We start from the raw sequence: 24,710 nt of genomic DNA on the forward strand, positions 1-24,710 counted from the left end.
AACTAGTGTCAGTCTCTCATTGGCTCCCAGCTTCCATCCTTTGGTTGCAGGTGATCTGCAGGATAAGCTGTCACCACAGAGATAAGCACCTGTACCAGGATTCAAAGAAAATGAAGGAAGAAATCCAACATAACAGGAGAATCTGAAAGCCTGGCTACTGCTGCCCCAGAGTTGTATGCCCTGGCCTAGAACTTGGACTTGCTAAGAGAGTAAATTCAGTGGGACCTGGAGGAATTGCAAGATGACATGCTGCCCACAACCAACTGAATAAGCAGATCAGTGACTGTAACAGCACGGGATGAGCTGTAACAGCACAGAGTCCCAGTACCACCCTGCCAAGCATAGAAAGAATATTGTTGTCCTTTACATTTCAAATGATTCACAAATTGTCTATTGTGGCCCATCTACCCTGGAACTGTGTTGCAAAGGTCATTTCTGGAAAACGCAGTTCTAGTTTAACTAGCTGACACATTTCAAATCCACCACAGCCTACACTACTTCAATATGCTCTCTATATACTCATTTGTTTTAAAACAACTTCCAAATAAAAACAACAATGAAATCACACTTCCAGATATCATTGATACAACTATCAGTTCATAACCAAAAATTAGGTAATACTCCTCCCAAAATAACATTCAAACCCCTTTCTATATCTTTGGTGATGTTTATTAACCCACCTTTCAAGACATTGTCACTCAGCAGGCACTCTAACTGAGCTTTCGAAAGGTCATTTCATGGCTGATTGTGGGTCAGCAAAACTGCATTGTGTAGTATTAAAAATAAAGGAAGTGTTAAAAATACAAAAGGATGAGGGTATGTCAAAAGGACCCAAAGGCTAGCATGATAGAGCTCCCTCCAAATGGCCAGACTATAATAATTTAATAACAAAGTGAAAAAATACAATGCTGGATTATAACCCACAATATAAGTATATATGAGTTTATGCCATTATAAATAAATGGTTAAATAAATAAATGGGGGGAACAGACAACTCTTGTTTACAGAAAAATTACAAATAGTATATGTAGATAACTCTCCTTCAGAAGGTGAATCTTATCTCCCTGCACCCTTTTAGGATAGACTGGCTACAAGCTAGAATGTAGGAAACTTTATAGTTGGGGAATCTGACAAACACTGCCTTAACCAAATGATCAATTTTAACATAACCAGCAATGTCATGGATATCATGTGTACCTGATATGATATAATAACAAGGGTACTCCATTTCTGTGATATTATTTACTGAAACTCATAATCCCAGTCTAATCATTACAAGAACAAACCCAAACAGAAAAATTCTACAAAGTGAGTGACGAGTACTCTATGCGTGCTAAGGTATGAGACAAGAAAAATGAGAAACTGTCACAGACCAGAGGATATGGAGACATGACAACGAATTGTTGTGTGATGTCCTATGTTGGATACTAGAAAAGAAAAAAAAAAAAACAAACACTATTGATGAGAAAACTGATGAAATCCAAATAAGATCTGGAGTTAGTTAATTGTAATGTACCAAAATTAGTTTCAGAGTTTTGAAAAATGTAACATAGTTGACATTACCTGACTGTTAGGTTAATTGAAAACAAAATTGATGAAGGATATTCAGGAAACCTCTATACTATCTTTGTAAATTTTCTATAAATCCAAAATGTTCCCAATAAAAAACATATTTTTTTTAAAAAAATAGCCATTGTGATTCTAGTAGGCCAGCTAATTCACAGTGATAGGAAGCATGTAAGACCAGTGAAACCTATAAGCAGGAGCCCATTGCCACAGTATGTTTGCTATAAAATGAATTCTCTCATCAGAAGTAATACTGTGTGGAATCCATGACTGTGAGTAAGACATTCTAGAGATCCACAGGTGGTGGTTGGGGCAGAAGCCCTGAGTGTAAAGAAGGCAAATCCGTACTATATAAGGGTCTATTCCATGAGGATGGAAGTGTCCATACATAATTAGTCTGTCACCATGTTACCCCAGAATTGTACCATATTGAGAAGTCATTGTTGGTCTCCTCTGACAGGTTAGAATAATCAGCAAGTAGTTCTAAGCAGATCAACCTGAATGATTAGGAATCCATGCTTTGAACCCAGGTGCATACTCTATACCTGTTGCCATGACAACTTTACTGAGAATAGACAAGATTGGCTGGGGAAGAATGCTTACTGATACCTACATAATGGGTTCTTCTATACACTTGATTATTAAGAATCTTGTCTAACGAGATTTGTGTTTGATGAATATTCACATAACCCATAAATATCTGCACACTCTGTGTCCATTTGGAGAGTTCTATCCATACACCTCTTTCCTCAAGTTTCTAATCGTATTTCTTCTACATTCCTGACCATTCTGCCAAACTATTAGCCACTATATATGAGTCAATGTAAATCTAGACCTCTGACCTGCTCATGTCCATGAAAAATAAACAACTTGTACTACATGATGTTCTACCCACTGAGAGGATTTTGCTTCATCAGGGCCACCTCAGGGTGTTCTGCAGTGTTTCAGCTGTCCACTTTCATATATTGTCAATAAAATATTTAGAACCATCTCTCCCCAGGAATCTATGGAGTCAGTTGAAAGGTAATAGGCAACGTGGCAGTAATATGAATCATGGTCTTCTGGCAATATGCTCAGGCATCTTGTGCCTTTAATATTTCCTTGAACCAAACTGATATGTACAACAGCCATTTGATGATGAAGTACTATTGGGCTACTCAACATTATGGCTTAGTGGTTTAGACAAAATACAGTCCATGATGGACATCTCAGATTACATGTTAACATGGGGGTCCAAATCAGTTATTCACTGTTAGAGTCAAGATACAAAAAATTGACATCACTGCAAGGATTCCTCATGGTGCTCTTTGAATATATACTTTTAGAAAGACACAATCTCAATATTGGTAAAAGTTACTGTGATAAATATGGAATTTACTTTATTGAAAATATAACACTTTATTGAGCAATATTAATGTTCTAAATAAAGGACAGGATATATATTCAACACGGAAATGAAGACTCACAGTTTTAAAGAAGACGATTACCTCACATTAATCTAAAAATTCAATGCAAATCCAACATTAAGTCCTAGAGAGTTTTGCTTGTTTTGTTCACTGAAGATGGCAAAACTGATTCTATAATTTATACAGAAGAATATAAAAGTAATAAAAATATTATAATTTTGAAGAGACATACCTAAGTTAAATATTTAGTGTAAATCTATAGTAATGAAGATAATATGAGACTGTGAAAAACTTGTAAAGTTTAACAGAATAGAGGAGAGATTCCAGAACTATAACTGGGCATATATAGTTCAATGATGTATAATGTTGCCTGAAGACATGTAGACAGTTCTGTATCAACTGATAACTTATATGAGAAAAATTAAATTAGACTCCTACTGTGAATCATGCCCTAAAATTATTACGCAAATATATTAAAGTGTAAAAAGCAAAATTCTAAAATGTTTAAAAGAAAACATTTGAACTGCATAGGAATGCATGTTTAACAATATATAAAAGTGCTAACACTTAAGAAAAATATATTTTTTTTCATGAACTTAAAATATCTACCCGTCTACTGAACTGAAACAAAAAGACACTGAATACATTTGCCATGCATAAATCCAAATCCATGACACATGTTATGTGAGTTGGTATTATTCATTGATCTGAGTTTTGATTACAGTAATACCTCAGTTTTTGAATGTCTCCATTGACTAACATTTGGGTTTACAAACGCCATAAACCCGGAAGTAAATTCTTCGGTTTCCGAACATACCTCGGAAGACAAACATGTCTTGCGGCTTCCACTGAGTGCAAGATCCCGAGGCCTAACTGTTGGCTCTTTTCAAACGTTTCAGAACTTGAACGGTCTTCCAGAACGGATTATGTTTGAAAACTGAGGTACTACTGAACTTAGATGTTCATTATGTTATTTTTGCATATACATGTATCACACATATTCTGAATTATGTACATTAAAACTATATATTGACTCTTAGTCTACCATAATATTTTCCTTCCATTTTTTTTCAAATGTTTTATCATAAATAATAATAAATTATATAAAAATAATTTTTGGCATCTATTAAGGTCATCAGATTATCTTAAATATGACTTAATGATGTGAAATAGTATATTAATGCATTGTCTAATTTAATGCCTCTCTGAATTCCTGATATATTCTATTTATTTATAGTTGAAAATTAACTTTTAATATGCCATTGACTACAGTTTTCTATTTTAGTTAGGGTTTCTATATAATAAGCAGTATTGAACTAATTTTTTTCTACATCTGATATTTTCTAGCATCAGAGAAAGCCTACATTTATAAAATATATTTAAGAGCTTTCTTTGTTTTTATGTGATTTGGAAAATAATACAACATGAAATATCTAGGAACCTTGTAATTTTAAATAAGACACTATTATTGTTTCATTATTATTTCCTTCTTTTAAAATTCAATTTGGAAATAAATCTTTTCTTCCCAGGGATGCATTTCATACTGTACAATTTATAAATGCTATGTATGATCAAGTTTGTAAACTATTTATGATGCTTGAATTTGGCCCAGTGATACAGATTTCATACTTCTGGCCTCCAGAATTGTGAGAGAATAAATTTATTTTATGTCAAGCCACCAATTCTGTGGTAATTTGTTATAGCAGTAATAGGACACTAACACACTATTATAATAGTACTATTTTGGATTACAGTAAATATTTCATTTAAAAATGTCCCTCTGGTATAGAAATATTAAGGGATAATAATGGATGTCTCACCTACAATTCAACAAGGTAATAAGATTTTTAAAGATGAAATAATACTATTTTTTTAGTTTAAATATTCCTTGTTAGTATAAAATATACTAAATTGCAGTAACATTATTCAGTTTTCTGTGGGTTACACATGTGGAATTAAAGGAGAATGGGTGTATTCAGTTTTTATGCCATATATAACAATAATGACAGAAATGTAAACATCCTAATTTCATCAAAAGAATCATTCCTGAATAGCTCAGATATAATCTCAGAATTCTTCTTGACAAGGCATCTAAGAAAACCATTATCAAGTGATAAGAGAGAGCACACATGTATAAAACCAATGGACTTATCTTAGGCAAAAATTGTGAAATGGGAATATAGAAGAAGGTAGAGTTGCTTTATTTTTCTGATTAGAGTTTGGATTTCAGTTTTATTTTCACTTCACTACCCTTATATACTTACTTTTACATTTCTCTCAGTTATCAAGATTACAACCATACAAAAATTTTCAAGAAAGACTATTATATAGTCTTTTTATTTTCAAAATCTATATAATATTTCGCAGAATATTTGGGATTGTCTTTCTAGTGTCTCAGGAATGATGTCTTGGGTGAATAGGCACTTCTAAGGAAATGATATTTTCTTCTGAAAGTAAGATATTATATTATTATTTCTAATGTGAAGAATTTCAGGAGGATAGCTATTCATCCTGAATTTTATTTATTTGTATGAACTATGTTTGTTGTTTTTTTAAATTTCCTCTTATTGGGCTGATTATAGCATAAATTGTCTTATATTTTGAGGCATCAAAAAAATAAAAACATAAACCAAATGCTCTGTGTATCATGTTGGTATATGAAGATGGTGAGCCCTAAATCTACAGTAGTTGTACAAAACTGAATATTAAACAACTAAGAAAAAATTTTAGGTAAAAATCTGATATATTTGTCTAACAGACATTTGGTTACAACATAATATCATAATTAAGAGTATGTATTTTGTTGTGTACATATACCACATCTTCTTTACCAATCATCTAACAAAGAATGCTTTGGTTGTTTCCATGTCTTGGCCACTGTAAAAAAGCTGCAGTAAACAGTGGAGTACACGTATCTTTACAGATAAGTGTTTTCAGATTTTTTGGGTAGATACCCAGGAGTGGGATTGCTGGGTCATATGATAATTATATTTGTAATTTTTTGAGGAAACTCCACACTGCCTTTCATGGCTGCTGCACCATTCTGCATTCCCGCCAACCATGCATGAGGGTTCCTTTTTCTCCACAGCCTCTCCAACACTGGTTATTATTTGTCTTGTTGATAATAGCCATTTTAACTGATGTGAGGTGGTATCTCATTGTGGATTTTATTTGTGATTCTCTGCTGATTAGTGATGCTGAGCATTTTTTTCTTTCTGCCATAAGAAAAGATGAAATAGTGCCACTTGTGACAACATGGATGGATCTTGAGACTATTATGCTAAGTGAAATAAGTCAGACAGAAAAAGTCGAGAACTACATGATTTCACTGATATGTGGTATATAAAACTGAAAACAACAAATAAACAAGACAAACACATTAAGAAACAAAAACTCATAGAGACAGACAATAGTTTAGTGGTCACCAGAGGGTAAGGAGGGTGGGGGATGACAGATGAAGGTAAAAGAGATCAAATATATGGTGATAGGAGAACTGACTCTGGGTGGTGAACACACAATGTGATATATTACAGAGCTGTACACCTGAAACCTATGTAAGTTTACTAACAACTGTCACCCCAATAAACTTTAATTAAAAAAAAAAGCATTGGATTCTGGAGCTAGCGTCTCTTCGTTTGTATTACTCTTCTGCCACTTATTAAATGTCTCAATTTTCTCAACAATTATTGTGATATTTAATACATGTAAAAAACTTACAATATTGCCTGAAAACTTAAGGAGTGTTCAGTAATTTTTATTGTTTTTTTATAATTTCACCAAGCTTGAATTTCAAGGAAAAAATATTTTTAATACTCATAATTGTCAATTGTATTTGTTGGTGCAGTACAGAGCTAGAGCCTGAGGAGTTTCCTTCTGAGAGTTTGAGAGCAGGAGGGGACTGGAGAACCAAGATTATTCTGTCATAGTATATTATCCTTTCTGTAGCTTGTTTGATTTGTTAATATTTTTAAAAGGCTATTATGCTAGTTATCAAGACAATTATTGGTCTGCAATATTATTTTGTAATGGTTTGTCAGGTTTTTCTATTAGGGTTATGTTAGCTTTATAATTGAGTAGGGAAACATTCCGTCCTCTTCTTATACAAAAACAATATTAGTAAAATTAATGCAATTTCTTACTTAAATGTTTGATAGAATTGTCAGAGAAAGCCTTCAGGCTTAATTTTTTTCTTTTGGAGAGGTTTTTAAAAATAAATTAAATTTATTCAACAAATATAGATCAATTTAGATTTTATTGTCTTGCATAATTTTTTGTAAATTATATTCAACAAACTTAAACATTTTGCCTAAATTGACAAATTGCTAGCATAAAGTTTACAATGTTCCTTGATTATCATTTTACTGTCTGTAGGATCTTTGCTGACAATCTATTTTGTACCTACTAATATTGATTTGTGTTCTCTGTTTTTTGTGTTTTTTTTTTTTTTACAAGAGTAGGGAGAGAGATGGTCAATTTTGTTGATATTTTCAAAGAACCAGGTTTTAGTTTTGTTAGTTTTTCCTATTTTCAGTCTTGTATCTATGTCATTGGTTCCTGGTATTTTCATTATTATTTTCTTTTTTCTACCTAGTTTTGCATTAGTTTTTTTTCTCTATTATTATATCTTAAAGTGAAATCTTATGTCATTGATTTTATAATATTCCTTTTTATAATACAAGCATTTACAACTATGACTTTTCCTCTAAGCCCTGTTTTAACTGTATCCTAACAAATTTTCATATAATTCCATTCTTATACCAGGTTCCTCTTTGATACTTTCACAGTGAAATGTGTACTTTATTAAGTCTGTCACCTCTGCTTCCATCCCTGCCTTTTATAGGAAAATTATCTTTCTTTTGCTCCACTGGTCCTCTGTCCTGCTCAATTTGGATTCTGTTTTCTACAATGTCTCCAGACTGTGGGGTTTTGTCTTGGCAAAGTGTTGAATTATGTTAGTTTTGAGTATTTATAGATTTCAAACTGCTCCAGCACTGTAAGTCTTGCATTACTCATGAAATTAATCTTGAATAACTTAATCTAATTTCCACTGCTCATTCAATCTGGCCCAACATGTTTTCTAGTAACTGAAAATTTCAGCAGAAGCCAAGTGAAGTTCCTCGTGTTTCTTTCCATACGGATGCCGACACAATCTGTCTTGTAGCTGTCAGTGGTTTGTCTCCACTCATTTGTATTTATGGGTTTGTAAGGGTATTCTGACAGCAAGTTTTGCTAAAGAAGTTGTCTAAGGGTCTTCACTTTTATTATTGTAGTGGCTTTGTCTGTTTTTATTGGAGAATTTGGGGAGATAAAAATAAGCAATAACCACGACCATGCCATAACCATCTTCTCCAAACCCTCTCATAACTATTTTTATCACCATTCAATATAATTGACTTTTATAAATTTATGAATTCTTTTATAAATTATTTTACAATCTATGGATATTAAAAATGATATAGATTTCAATAAGCATAGGGCAAAAAAATATGTAATTATTCCAATGGTTATTCATTTGGTAACAGATCAATTTCTAATCTTTTCTAAGGATATGAGGTACATATTTAAAACTTATTGCATTTCAGCTTCTTTTGAAACTAAAATCCAGATGTCAGATGCACAAAAGGTCTACATGTGTGCTTGACAGGATTTTTTAAGGAAATTTTCTAGGTAACAATAGCATTGATTTGGTAATGACTACAAAGTAATTTCTAAAACTAATACCTACTCATTTCTATTCAGTAGAAAATCAGTTGGGTCAGTGACAATGCAAAATAAACATACTGTGAAAACAAAATGCTTTCCCAGTATTGGGTCTTAACTGCCTTTAGGGTTTTACATGTTTTGCTAAATTGAAATTTCACACACTAAGAATAACTCTGATAGCTCTGTAGCTTCCTAATCCCATGGTTTTCTGATAACGTCCATTTTAGAACAGAAAAAAAAAAGAGAACTTAATTGCCTAAAGTCTGAAAAATGCTTTTCTTTTAACTTAATGAAGCACAAAGATAAATAGTGTATTACTAAAGAGAATTTAGCTCTATTTACTACTTCTTGTAGTGTGAAATTGTATGTTTGTGATCACTAAAAACTTGCTTTCTTTTCAAAACATTGTATGCTAGTTCTGACTGCAGAGAAAGATAGGTATGTAAAAAAAAGTTAGATAAAGGGACATTCCCTTATTTAATTTTTAAATGGTTCTGGCTCATTTTTGGGGTGTCATGAATTGTATAAAAACCTTAACTGATTGTTTCACAAATAATGATGTGCTGTAATATCTTTACACCATCTCTCTTTTTTTTGCCATTCTTTCATTTATCCTCCACAATAATCATTCTATGTAATAGCTGTTTATTGTATTACATGTTTTGTTTTGTTTTCTTTTTCCAGGTGTATTTTTTGAATTTTCAACTAGAAATATATAGAGTCTCTTTGAAATCAGTATAGGTTTATGGACTTATCACAGCCCTCCAGCATCTAAACATAGTTCTATAGCTCTTGGCACAGTTTATAACTTCAAATATATCGTCACATGGTTTTTATCATTCATTAAAACACAAAATCTGTTTTACAAACCATATAAATTATATACACAAATGAAATATATATATATATGTATAGATTTAGACTGAGAAATACAAATACCATATGATCTCACTTACACGTGCAATCTAAAGAAAACAATCAATAAGCAAACAAAACAGAAATAGAGTCAGATATAGAAAAAAACTGTCGGTTGCTAGGTGGGAGTGGGGATGAGATGGAGGAGAAGGTGAAGGGATTAGAAAGAACAAATTACTCAACACAATATAGTCATGGGAATATGAAATTCATCATGATGAATATAGTCAACAATATCGTAAAGATTATGTAAGATGCCAGATGGGCACTGGACTTATCAAGGGGATAGACTGTGTAGATGCATGAGAAACGCGCTGTACAACTGAAGCTGAAGTAGAATAATATTGTATGTCAAATATAAGTAAATATACGTGTGTGTGTGTGTGTGTGTGTGTGTGTGTGTGTGTGTGTGTAGTCACAGGAGGTGAAGTATAGCATAAGGAAGACAGTCAATGGTATTGTAACAGATATACAAGATATCAGAGGGGTAGTAGCTTAGGGGAGGGGGATTATCACATTGTGAGCGGTGTAAATGTCTAACTATTATGTGATTTGTATATCTGAAACTAAAAAATATATATATTTTAAAGTATTTATTTCACTATAAAATAGTAATGGTCTTAACTAGAATACTTATGCACACTTTCTATGAATTCTAAGATGTTAATATATATTTAATACACCATAAAGATAGAAGTCAATAGATAACATCTTTTTACCTATTTGTATATTGGTATTCCATCAAGTACAATATTAAATATAATTTCCACTAGACTATGTTGCACTATTTTGTCATTGTTCTTATTTATCTCAAGCTCATTATTGCAATAAGTCATAGTTCTTTAAAAAGATTTGTTACATTCTTTCGTTATCCAACACTTATTATAAGAAAAATTCAAATACACAAAAAAGTTGAAGAACTGGTACAAAGATCAACTGATATTTTATATATACACACACACACACACACACACACACACACACACACATACAATAACTATCAGGTTTATATATGTATATACAAATGTTGACACATTTGAAAGTAAGTTTTAAAGCTCAAATATACAGAGGGTGCCAAAAAATGTATACACATTTTAAGAAAGGAAAACTATATTAAAATTGTAATACTCAATACCGTGTTTTCCCGAAAATAAGACTTAGACAATCAGCTCTAAAGTGACTTTTGGAGCAAAAATTAATATAAGACCCAGTTTTATTGTAATATAAGACACGGTCTTATATAATATAATATGAGACCAATCTCATATTAATTTTTTTTCATTTATGGGGGTGACTTGTTAGTAAAATTACATAGAATTCAGGTGTATTACATCATTACATCATCTATATTACATCTGCATTACATCATCTATAAATCCCATTGTGTGCTCACCACCAAGAGTCAGTTCTCCTTCCATCACCATATATTAGGTCCCCTTTATCCTCATCTACTAACCCCTCCCCCCTTACCCTCTGGTAACCACTAAACTATTGTCTGTGTATATGAGTTTTTCTTTCTCATTTGTCTTGTTCTTTTCTTGTTTTTGGTTCATATACCACATCAGTGAAATCATATGGTTCTCTGTTTTTTCTGTCTGACTTATTTCGCTTAGCATTATACTCTCAAGGTCCATCCATGTTGTCACAAATGTTCCTATATAATCTTTTCTTACCACCAAATAGTATCGCATTGTGTATATATACCATAAATTCTTTATCCATTCATCTATCGAAGGACATTTTGGTTGTTTCCATGTCTTGGCCACCATAAACAAAGCTGCAATGAACATTGGAGCACATGTGTCTTTATGGATAAATGTTTTCAGATTTTTTGGGTAGATACCCAGGAGAGGGATTGCTGGGTCATCTGGAAATTCTATTCCTAATTTTTTTGAGGAACCTCCATACTGCCTTCCATAGTGGCTGCACCAGTCTACATTCCCTCCAACAGTGTATGAGGGTTCTTTTTTCTCCACATCCTCTCCAACACTTGTGACTATTTGTCTTGTTGATGACAGCCATTCTGACTGGGGTGAGGTGATATCTCACTGTGGTTTTCATTTGCATTTCTCTGATGATTAATGATGTTGAGCATTTTTTCATATGTCTATTTGCCATAGATTGCTTTGGCTATTCGGGGTCTTTTGTGGTTCTAAACAAATCTGATGATTTTTGGTTCTATTTCTTAAAAAAATGCTATTGAGATTTTGATGAAGATTGCATTAGATTTGCATATTGCTTTGGATTGTATAGCCATTTTAACTATGTTGATTCTTCCAATCCATGAGCACGGAATGTCTTTACATTTCTTTCTCTCTTCTTCAATTTCTTTTAAAAATGTCTTATAGTTTTCAGCATATAGGCCTTTCACATCCTTGGTTAAGTTTATTCCTAGGTATTTTGTTCTTTTTGCTACAATTGCAAAAGGAATTGTTCTTTGTATTTCTTTTTCTGAGATTTCATTGTTAGTATATAGGACTGTGATGGATATTTGTACCTTGATTTTGTAGCCTGCAACTTTACTGTATTTGTTGATTGTTTCTAATAGCTTTTAGATGGAGTCTTTATGGTTTTCTGTATATAGCATCATGTCATCTGCAAAGAGTGACAATTTAACTTCTTCATTCCCAATTTGGATGCCTTTTATTTCTTTCTCTTGCCTGATTGCTCTGGCAAGGACTTCCAACACTATGTTGAAAAGCAGAGATGATAGGGGACAGCCCTGTCATGATGCTGAACGTAGAGCAAAAAGCTTCAGTGTTTCACCATTAATTATGAGATTAGCTTAGTGTTTGTCAATATGGCCTTTATTATGTTAAGGTATTTTCCTTCTATACCTATTTTATTAAGTGTTTTAATCATACATGGATGTTGTATCTTGTCAAATGTTTTTTTTTCCTATCAATTGATATAATCATATAATTTTTGTCCTTTATTTTGTTTATGTGATGTATCACATTGATGGATTTGTGGATGTTGAACCATCCTTGTGCCCTGTGGATGAACCCCACTTGGTCGTGCTGAACAATCTTCTTAATGCATTGTTGTATTCGATTTGCTAGAATTTTCTTTAGGATTTTTGCATCTGTATTCATCAGAGATATTGTTCTGTAGTTTTTTTTTTTTTGTGTGTGTCTGTGTGTTGTCCTTCCAGGTTTTGGTATCAGGGTAATGCTGGCCTCATAAAATGAGTTAGGGAGTACTGTCTCTTCTTCAAGTTTTTGGAAGAGTTTGAGCAGGATTGGTATTAAATACTCTTTGAAAATTTGGTAGAATTCACTAGTGAAGCCATGTGGTCCAGGACTTTTGCTTTTGGGAAGATTTTGGATGACTGATTCAATTTCGTTACTGATGATCGGTCTGTTTAGATTTCCCAGTTCTTCATGGTTCAGCCTAGGAAGGATATATGTTTCTAAGAACTTGTCCATTTCTTCCAGGTTATTTGGTGGCATATAGTCTTTCATAGTATGCTTGGATGATCCTTTGTATTTCTGTGGTGTCCATGATAACTTCCACTTTTTCATTTCTGATTTTGTTAATAGTGCCTTCTCTCCTTTTTTTTTTTTTTTTAAGATTTTATTGGGAAAGGGGAACAGGACTTTATTGGGGAACAGTGTGTACTTCCAGAACATTTTTCCAAGTCAAGTTGTCCTTTCAGTCTTAGTTGTGGAGGGCACAGCTCAGCTCCAGGGCCAGTTGCAGTTGTTAGTTGCAGGAGGCACAGCCCACCACCCCTTGTGGGAGTTGAAACCGGCAACCTTGCAGTTGAGAGGATGCCCTCCAACCAACTAAGCCATCCGGGCGGCAGCTCAGGTCAAGGTGCTGTGTTCAATCTTAGTTGCAAGGGGCGGAGCCCATCATCCCTTGTGGGACTCGCTCGAGAAGTTGAACAGGCAACCTTGTGGTTGAGAGCCCATTGGCTCATGTGGGAATCGAACCGGCAGCCTTCGGAGTTAGGAGCATGGAGATCTAATCACCTGAGTCACCGGGCCCGTCCTCTCTCTTTTTATCATAGTGAGTCTAGCCAAGGGTTTGTCAATTTTGTTAATCTTTTCAAAGAACCAGCTCTCTGTCACAGTAATTTTTTCTATTGTCTTTTAGTTCTCTATTTCATTTAGTTCTGCTCTGATTTTTGTTATTTCTTCTGCTGATCTTGGGTTTCATTTGTTCTTCTTTTTCTAGTTCTTTAAGGTGTAACATGAGGTTACCTATTTGGGAATTTTCTTGTTTCTTGAGATAGGCCTGTGATGATATAAATTTCCCTCTCATAACTGTTTTTGCTGCATCCCAAAAATTTTGGTAGGATGTATTTTCATTGTTATTTGTTTCTATGTATTTTTTGATCTCTCCTATAATTGCTTCTTTGACCCGGTCGTTCTTTAAAAGTATGTTGTTTAATCTCCATGTATTTGTGTTTTTTCCTGCTTTCTCTTTGCAGATGATATCCAATTTCAAAACCTTGTGATCAGAGAATCTGCTTGGAATGATTTCAAGCATCTTAAATTTGCTGAGGCTGATTTTATGTCCCAATATATGGTCTATCCCTGAGAATGTTTCATGTACACTAGAATGTTCCATGTACACTAGAAAAAAATGTATAGTATGATGTTTTAGGATGAAGGGCTCTATATAAGTCAATTATATACATTTCATCTAATGTGTCATTTAGGGCTGCTATTTCATTATTTATTTTCTGTTTGGATGATCTATCCATAGCTGTCATACTTAAGTGATGTATTTAAGTCCCCTAGTATAATTGTGTTTTGGTCAATTTCTCCCTTAGTTCTGTTAGTAGTTGCTTGGTATATTTCAGTGCGCCCTGATTGGGGCCATAAATATTGATGACTGTTATGTCTTCTTATTGTATAGTCCCCTTTAGCATTATGAAATGTCCATCTTTGTCTCTTGTTACCTTTTTCACCTTGAAGTCTGTTTCATCTGATATCAGTATGGCTAAACCTGATTTTCTCTGGGTACCATTTGTTTGGAGTGTCAATTTCCACCCTTTCACTTTGAGTCTATGCTTGTCCTTGGAGCTGATATGTGTCTCTTGAAGACAGCCTATGGTTGGGTTTAGTTTTTTGATCCAATCTGCTACTCTGTGCCTTTTTATTGGGGAGTTCAGTCCTTTTACATTTAGGGTGATTATTGATATGTGAGGATTTCCTGTCATTCTAGCTTTAGTTTTCTGGTAAGGCTGTGTCTCCATTGTTTCTTTGCCTTTTTGTTGTTTTCTATTATTTCTGTGTGGTGGTATTCTATGATGTTTCCCTCTGTTTCTTCTTTTATTACAGTACATATTACAGTTCTGGATTTTTTTTTTGAGTGGTTACCCTTAAGTTTATGTAAAAGACAGTTTGATATATAGAGTATTCCATTTTCTTCAGCACGCTTACTTTCTCCATTCCCATATTCCGGTTCAGGCCTTTCCTCTCCCCCTTTTTATGTTTTGGTTGCCACAAATTGTCCCTGTTGATGGTGGTCGAATAGCTTCCTTTAGTATTTCTTGCAGTGCAGGTCGTGTATTAGAAAATTCCCTCAGCTTCTGTAAGTCTGGAAAGGTCTTTATTCTTCCTTCATATCTAAAGGATATCTTTGCTGGATATATTATTCTCAGCTCATAATTTCTCTTTCAACAGTTTGAATATTTGGTTCCACTTCCTCCTGGCTTGTAGAGTTTCTGCTGAAAAATCTGATGATAATCTAATGGGCTTGCCTTTGTAGGTTACTGTCTTCTTTTCCCTGGCTGCCTTGAGGATTCTTATTTATTGTTGATTTTAGACAGCTTCAATCTAGTGTGCCTTGGTGAAGGCCTGTTGGGATTGAGGTAATTAGGTGTTCTATTTGCTTCTTGGATTCGAGGATCCAGTTCTTTCCACAAGTTTGGGAAGCTCTCATCGATGATTTGTTAGAATATATTTTCTGTTCCCTTGTCTGTCTCTTTCTTCTCATTCTGGTATGCCCATTATTCTTATATTGCTCTTTCTGATAGAGTCAGAAAGTTCTTATGGAGTTCTTTCATTTCTTTTTAGTCTCAAGTCTCTTTCTTCTTCCATCTGTGTAATTTCCAGGTTTCTATCTTTGATGTCACTGACTCTTTCCTCCATCTGGTCAACTCTACTACCTAAGCTGGCTATTTCATTCTTAAATTCTTCTATTGAGTTCTTAATCTCCAGTAATTCTATTTGGTTCTTTTATAAAACTTCAATCTGTTTCGTAAAATGCTCATGTTGTTCTTTGACTGTGTTTCTGAGTTCATTTAATTGCCTTTCTGTGTTTTCTTGCATCTCGTTGAGTTTTTTCAGAACTGCAATCTTGAATTCTCTGTCATTTATGTCAAGTATTTCCATATCTTTAAGTTCCTTTTCTGGAGACTTTTCACTTTCTTTCTGAGCTGTCTGGTTGCTTTGGTTATTCATGGCAATTACTGATTTATAATTTCTCTTCCTAGACATTATAGGAGTGCCTTCTGTAACCAGTTGATAAGATAAGGTCTTTCTTTTGTTTTCCAGTACTTGTTGGTAGAATGTTTTATTTTCTCTCTGACAGCAGCCTTTTTTACCTCTCTCACACAGTAGTGTTATGTTTTCCCTGCATTATTCCAGCTTCTCACACAATAGTTGGATTCCCTGGGAGGCAGGCTTCTCCTCTGTTAACATTTGCCTGGGTCACAGGGCACAGTGTCTGGGTGGGTATGCCGAGAGCTTCTGAAGTTCTAAACGTCTTCCTGCACCAGATTCAGAGACTGTATGTTTCAGCAGTTCTGTTTATACCTGTAGGGATCCTCCCAGATAGGTGGGGCCAAGGGCGGGGTGAGTTGTGAAAAATGGCCCAGAGCAATGGCAGTGACCAACACTACAGGTGGTCCTGCTTCCACAACTCCCTCCCCTTTGCCGGAACTAGTTGGGCTGCAAATCTGTGTCTGAGGTTCAAAGTTCTCAGAATAGTAAATATTCTATTTTTATTTATCTGACACTTCTACTGTTCCACTTCTAGCACTGGGTAGGTGGTGTCGGGGTGAGTTCTGGGAGGGTACAGAGTGGGCGCCTTGGCTCAGTGCCTAAGGCTTCCATTCTCTGCGGCTGTGATGGCTTAAACCACTGTTTTCAGCTTTCTTCCCTCAGTCTTTTCTCTGAGGTGTCTGCCATGAGGATTGGGTTCAGCCATGTTATATTCTGTCCCTTCAGTCCTGTGGGACATAAACAGAGCCCTAGCAGTCCAAGTTCTTCCCTGTCCCTCAGCTGCGGTAGTTCTGGTGTGCAGTGAGCTTGGAGCAGTGAGTGAGGTCTGCACCATGTGCCCACGATGCCCTGTCTCTGCATTTCTCCCATCCTTCTTCCCCTGCTCACGTGATTCGCCCACCTTTAGGTGAATTCAGTAGTGGGCCTCATTGTCTTGCCTGTCTGCTGTGCAGGGGGTCCTTTGTGGAGTTATAGTTGTTCAATTAGTTGTAAATTCCATGGGAGATTTACAGAGGCTAACCTCATGCTGCCATTTTGACGACGTCTTCATATTAAGTTTTGCTCCAAAAGATGCATTATTTCTGATTGTCTGGCTAGGTCTTATTTTCAGGTAAATACGGTCTTGAGTATTACAAATTTAATATAGTTTTCTTTTCTTAAAAATGTGTATATGTTTTTTTGACACCCTCTGTATATATAAGCTCTAAAAGTTACTTTAAAATGCGTATATACACATATGTGTGTGTGTGTGTGTGTGTGTGTGTATGTGTGTGTGTGTGTGTGTATATAATGAATTGGCTTTTGGTCATGTTGGAATAACTGATATCTCCTATATAAAGGTTTTACATTAGTTACAGCACTGTAAAAGTATTGAAAATCACTGATAGAACAAGGATCTTATAAGTATCGAAAGTGAATAGACACATTACAGATAGGTAAATGTTGTTATGAATAATGGATAACTTCTTCTACAAGTAACGACATAAAGATCCATGTGATCCATAATGAGCAAATTTTTATATGAATCAAGAGAAGAGTGGTGTTTTTGTTTCTTTTTTTTTTAATTTGTCTATTTCTGTCACTGATCATTCATTTATTTAGGTCATCTCTCACCATGACTTTGTTAACTTTTTCTTTCTTAAAAGTGTGTCAAATTTCCTTTCTTTGCATCTTGATTATTATTATATGCTAGATATTTTTTCCTTAAAAAATTAGAGATTGTATAAATAGTGTTCCCTCCCAAAGAAAGTCAAACCCCTGTTTCCTTTAGGTAACTGGTGTTACTGTGTTATCCAAATCTGTACTTGATCTGAGCACAGTTCACTACAGATGGTCCGTCACGTACAATAGTTTGATTTATGATTTTACAACTTTACGATGGTGCAAAGTGATACACATTCAGTACAAATTATACTTTGAATTTTGGTCTTTTCCAGGGCTAGCAGTATGTCGTACGTAGTCTCTTGTGATTCTGGGCAGTGAGCCACAGCTTCTGGTCAGCCATGTCATTATGGAGGTAAACAACAGATACTCTACAGTGTATTCATTGTGTTAGATGATTTTGCCCAATTGTAGACTAACGTAAGTGTTCTGAGAACATTTAAGTTTGGCTAGGGTAAGCTATGATGATGGGTAAGTTAGGTGTATTAAAGGCATGTTCAACTTATGCTATTTTCAACTTATGATTGGATTTTCTAGACATAAACTCATTGTAAGTCAAGGAGCACTGTACATGATCTTCATCCAAGACACCGTGGAGACAAGATGTCAACAGATACCAACTTTCCTAACTATGGGAGAGTCCTCCACTTTGCAATGTGGATACCAGATTTGGGGATTACTCTAGTTCTCTTTTTTCTACCATCCCACCACCAGCTTTCTATTCCTCAGAAGCGTAGAGGGGTCCTGCCCCCTCCATAACCTGCCTTATAGGGTGAGAGATCCACATTTCTTACAGTGTTGCCTGTGGATCTCTTTTCCTGACTGCAGCTTGTGCCAGGTTTTTCTTTTACTTACTGAGGATGTGTTCAAATTCTGAGCAGCCTTCTCTCAGCTTCTCAGCCTTGAATCCAGTCTTTGTCCCACTACATATCTCTGGACACTGGTTAAAGGTCCATAGAAAAGTGTTGGCCAGTAGCAAGAGATGCATTCTGTGGCTGAGGTTCCTACAGATTTTAACATTTTATGCCGGGCCAATTGAGGCTAGTTGTCATGCGGGAGACCCTGCTCGCTGCTCCATTTGTCGGGCTGGGCGGCCTGAGGGGACTCTGGTCCCGCTCCCCACATAAGAATGCAGGATATGGTGAGGCCAAACAAGAACACCCAAGGAGCCATAGATAGGGGAGTCATACCACTATATTCTCTCTGGCAGCTGGGCGAGACACACGCAGTAGTAGCCATAGGATCTGCAGTCCGCCAATAACTTCTCTGCCTGCCCACCAACCAACCAATCAACACAGCCCCACTTTTACAGTTACATCAGTAGCCAATTGGTTAACTGGTTACAGCTGATGGCCAACCAATCACAGTTGATGTTCATTCACTACCCGAGCTATCATCTCCCCACGCGAGGCTGAGAGCCTGGAAACTGCTCTCTGGGACTCTGTCCCCACACTAGTTAAATATGATTAAATTATGGTTAGGTTCTCCTTAATCCCATCTTTAGTATATTCATCTCCACCCTACTATTCTATCAAGAATGAAGGCAGAGGTGGATCACTTCTCTCTTAGAAATGACAATTTACATTTTGGAATTTAAATTTAAATTTCTTAGAATTCAAATTTAAAGTTCATTTAAATTTCTTTGCAAGTTCAGCTATCTGACATGATTGAAAAAGTTTGCTATTTTTTATTTATCCATTTATTTCTAGTGTGTAAAGTAATGTCTCACAATCTTCTATGTCCTAATTGCAAGTTGTCATTTAGTGGCTTTCTCTTTAACAAAATGACTGGAATTTGGACATGACATTTATGATTAGTTGTGATGGACTAGAAAATAGCCACAAGGGAGGCTGGGAAATCCACTCTCTTGAGGGATGACCCTGTGTCCAGCTGAAATTAGCAGTCTTAATATTAAAAAAAAAAAAAAAGGAAAAATGAGAATTTGTTTCATAGATGATTAAGAATCATCTGGTTTATGTCCTTGCTCTCACAGAAACTTCTTTTTTAACTTTCCAACAAAACCAAACAGCAATAGATCACATTGACTTAGTTTTCCTAGTCATCTTACTTAACACTTCTCCCCAGAAACAGTTCACTAGTAGCATCCCTAAACTGCATATTGCTGTAACTTCATCCTCATTACTTGTTCTGCAGAGAATGGTCATCCTCTCATTTTTATCTCATAAAAGAACCAAATAAGTTTTTATTAAACCTCTAATCTCATGTTCTCTTTTAAAGACACCTCTCTTATTATAAAACTATACCAATAAGAGATATCAGTGGTTGCTTCTGCATAGAAGGCTGACTCCTTTTTCTTCCTCTATACTTCTTTCCAAACAGATTAAAGAAATCTCACATATATTCATTTTTTAGGACTGCTGTAATAAAATACCACAAACTTAGTGGCTTAAAAAACAGAAATTTATTTCTGGAGGCTGGAAATACAATGTCAAGGTGGCAGCAGGGCTGGTTTCTTCTGAAGTCTCTCTCCTTGGCTAACATATCTGTTAACCAGCTTGCTAACTGGCTAACCAGTTATAGCCAGGGTTAGATATAACCCGCTGCTTGCTGACACTTCACATAGTCATCCTCTGTGTACATGCCCCACTGTGTCTCTCCATGAATCCCAATTTCCTCTTCCTATAAGGACACCAGTCAGATTGAATTTGGATTTCAACATACTGACCTTGTTTTAGCTTAATTACCTCTTAAAAAACCCTATCTCCAAACAGTTATGTTCTCAAGTATTGGAGGTTAGGGCTTCAATATATGCCTTTTGGTGGAAACAATGTAGCCATAACAACATGTCATCTCATCTCCTTCAAAATGTCATCTCTAATTTTGAATTATTAGTGATTAACAATAATAATTAAAGTTAGATTTAAATCTTCTAATTTTCTTTCCAAAGTGTTTTTCATTTTAATCTCACCAAAAGTTAAATTTAAAGAAATGCATTTAGTTTTAAGTTGACTTTTATTAAATATTTGATGAGTGTAGTGTACACTTTCTTCATGGTGACCTTCTGATACTACAAATAAAGAACTTAAGTAGACACTGAGCAGAAAATGTAGGTTATTATGTATCAGAAGTCAAGTAATCTCTACAGCTTTATATTTCATTTCATCTTGGGCATTCTATAATTCCTTGAGATGTCAACACATACCTATAAAAAAAATCTAGATAAATAAGCTTTGTAAAAACTTACTCAAATAACTTTTTCCTGTTGCAAACTTTATAGTACTCGAATATTTATTTTGAATTTTAAGATGGAAGTATTATTATGACTATAATTCACTTATAATACAGAGAGAGAAATGGGGTTAGATAAAGTTCTTCAGAACTTTTCCTAGCTTAGACTATAAGCAAAATAGGAAAGGATATTATCTAAATAAAGTAATTAAATCAATAGTAATCATAAGTAAAAATAAAAGGGTAATGTTAACAGAGAAAACTGTTATTTTATTAATTTTCAGTTTGATGTCTTTAAATAATACTCTTCTTTATATTTTATTTTTATGAATATTATAATATATAAAAGAGATTAGAAGCATTTTTTAATAATGCTATTCTTTTTTTATATATAGCATAATGCTGCTCAACAAACCTTTGGTGCCTCATTTGTTTTTACAGATATGTAACAGGTAAAATAAAATGTAATTATTTTATTTATTATTTAGGTATAAATGATACATAACATTATATTAGTTTGAACTATACAACATGATTTGATATTTGTACATATTGTAAAATGGTCACTAAAATAAGTCTAGATAATATTACCATACAGTTACAATTTTTTCTCTTATAATGAGAACTTTTAAGATTTAGTAACACTCTCTTTTACTTGTATAATTTATATTTATTTAATTTTCATATATTATCTTATTGGGTTCTCATAAACACCTATACAGTGGGGAGAGTAGGTATTATCATTCACATTAAAAATGGCATAAACTGAAACTCAGAGTAAGATGTCAAAAAACACATTAGGATAGTTCAAATGGGAGATCAAGCATTTGAAATTCAGATGGAGAACCATTTTTCTTTATCAATATGTCACTCTGTCTAAATAAATCTAAGATGGCCACATTTACAATATAGCTACTTTGACCAAGAAGCATTGAAAAGTGCCCATAATATCTAAAATTGCATATATCATAAACTGAAAAGATAGCAAAATATACTTCAATCTTCACATTTGGATAACATTTTTAATATGGGGATTTTGTATCTTTAATGATATTTCATATGAATTTTAATTTTATATATTAAGTTAGTAATTGCAAAAGTATATATAATTGAAATTTTATTTCTACCATCATGGGTATGACATATTTATAAAATAATAAGCTTCCATTTATTAATTTTAACATCAAACATGTTATTTTATACCAAAGTATTATCACCTCTTTATTAACTATCTAAATTGTAATATTTGATAAAAAATTCATCCACAGATCTCTATTTCTTTTGTTTCCTGTATAGTAGACATCTGCTAGAGTTTGTGTATCCATATATGGAAAACATATATTGAACAGCTTTGGTATTTTTTTGTAAATTATTGTCCACTTTATGTGGAAATAAACTTATCAAAATCAATATATGTATATTAGAGAAAATATATAATAATAGATACTTCTGAGCATTGAAGTGGGACAAATATGGTGTATCCACTGTGCAAGTCATCAATTTGAGTACATTTCCAAGTGCAAGAATTCATTATATGGCATTCAGAGAGAGCTGTTCAAATGTCAACTTCTCTTAAATTCGAAAGCTGAATAGCTCCTGAGAGATATGACTGACAGAAGTGGGTAGAAGAGAAAAACAAAATCAAATGGATACACAAAAAAAGAAAAAAAAGGTCACAGTCAGGTAGCCTACAATTATTATTAGAAAAAAATCTAGGTCACTAAACATGTGTCTTTTCCTTAGGGATACTGAGCAGCACTTGGATTTATGAGCGGTTGTCACAAATGACAATGATGAGGAATACATTAAAGAGTACATTAATTTTTACAATATATTTGGACTAATATACTAAATAAATTTTGATTAAGATATAAATTATAGAAAAATAACTTAAATTACCAATCTTGAATAAAGTGGTCAACAGACTGATAGACTGAGTGGTCAGTAGTGGTCAATAGACTGAGAGACTTTCAAAATAATAACCATAAAAAGATAACCAAACTATTATAAAATCAAGTATAATTCTATTTACTATGCTAACTTTGTTAGAGAAAAAAACATTTATTTAAGAATAAACAGATGTGGAGGTGGAAACTCAACAAACCTGCTGGGACCTCAAGGCTCAGTCATGACTACGCTGGCAATTATTCCAAAGCATGTTTTATTTTTACCATAGTGGTTTTCTTGTTAGTGACTTCTTTATAATTTTTTATTGGGAAATTGTAACACCAGGATTAAATCTTCTTCCATGAATAATAAAACGGATTAACCAGTCATTTTAATGATGAATGTAAGATACAGAGATTCCTTGACACACAAGCCAAATGTGTAAAAGAGTTTCAGTGTATACAGAAATGAATGGTACATATTGATTTTCAAAGCTAGAAGACTTGAGCATGTCTGGTAGAACTTCAGGGAATATGAGCTATGAAGAACTGGTTTAACTTAAATAATCAAATAAATGCACTTACACATGTTATCATTTTATGACACTGAGGGATACAAATTAACTTGAATCAAAACAGCATGGTATTGGCACAAAAGAAGGCACACAGACCAATGGAATAGAATTGAAAACCCAGAAATAAACCCACATAAATATGGACAGATAATTTTTGACAAAGGAGTCAAGAACATACAATGGAGAAAAGACAGCCTCTTCAATAAGTGGTGCTGGGAGAATTGGAAAGCCACGTGCAAAAGAATGAAACTAAACTATTATTTGTCACCATAACCAAAATTAACTAAAAATGTATCAAAGACCTAAGCAAAAGACCTGAAACAATAAACTGCATAGACGAAAACATAGGTACTAAACTTATGGACCTTGGATTCAAAGAGGATTTGACCTCAAAGCAAGGTAAATAAAAGCTAAAATAAATTAATGGGACTATATCAAACTAAAAAGCTTCTGCACAGCAAAAGAAATGATCAACAAAACAAACAGACAACAACCAAAGGGGAGAATATATTTGCAAACAACACCTCTGATAAGAGGCTAATATCCAAAATATATAAGGAACTCATACAACTCAACATCAAAAAGACAAATAATCCAATTAAAAAATCGGCAGAGGACATGAACAGAAACTTCTCCCAAGACATACAAACAGCCATCAGATATATGAAAAAATGCTCAACTTCACTCGCTATTAGGGAAATGCAAATTAAAAACACAATGAGATATTACCTCATATGTGTTAGAATGGTTATCATCAGCAAGACAAATAATAAGTGTGGGAGAGGCTGTAGATAAAAAGGAACCCTCATACACTGTTGATGGGAATGTAGATTAGTATAGCCGCTATGGAAGGCAGTGTGGAGGTTCCTCACAAAATTAAGAATAGAATTACCGTATATGAGCCAGCAATCCCTTTCCTGGGTATATATATATATATTAAAAAAAAAACACCTGAAAATATTTATTCGTAAAGATATATGTACTCCAGTGTTCATTGTAGCTTTGTTTATGGTGGCCAAGATATGGAAACAACCAAAGTGTCCTTCGGTAGATGATTGGATAAAGAAGATGCGGTATATATACGCAATGGAATACTACTCTGCCATAAGAAAAGATGAAACACTGCCATTTGTGACAACATGAATGGATCTTGAAATTAGTATGCTAAGCGAAATAAGTCAGATAGAAAAGATTGAGAACCATAGAAAAGATTGAGAACCATATCACTTCACTGATAAGTAAGATATAAAACAGAATGCAACAAAGGAACAAGACAAAAAAACAATGACACAAAGATTCATAGACACTGACAATAGTTTAGTGGTTACCAGAGGGTAAGGGGGGAGG

The sequence above is a fragment of the Rhinolophus hipposideros genome, assembly GCF_964194185.1.
Source record: "Rhinolophus hipposideros genome assembly, chromosome: 2".
In the NCBI taxonomy this organism is placed as follows: Eukaryota; Metazoa; Chordata; class Mammalia; order Chiroptera; family Rhinolophidae; genus Rhinolophus; species Rhinolophus hipposideros.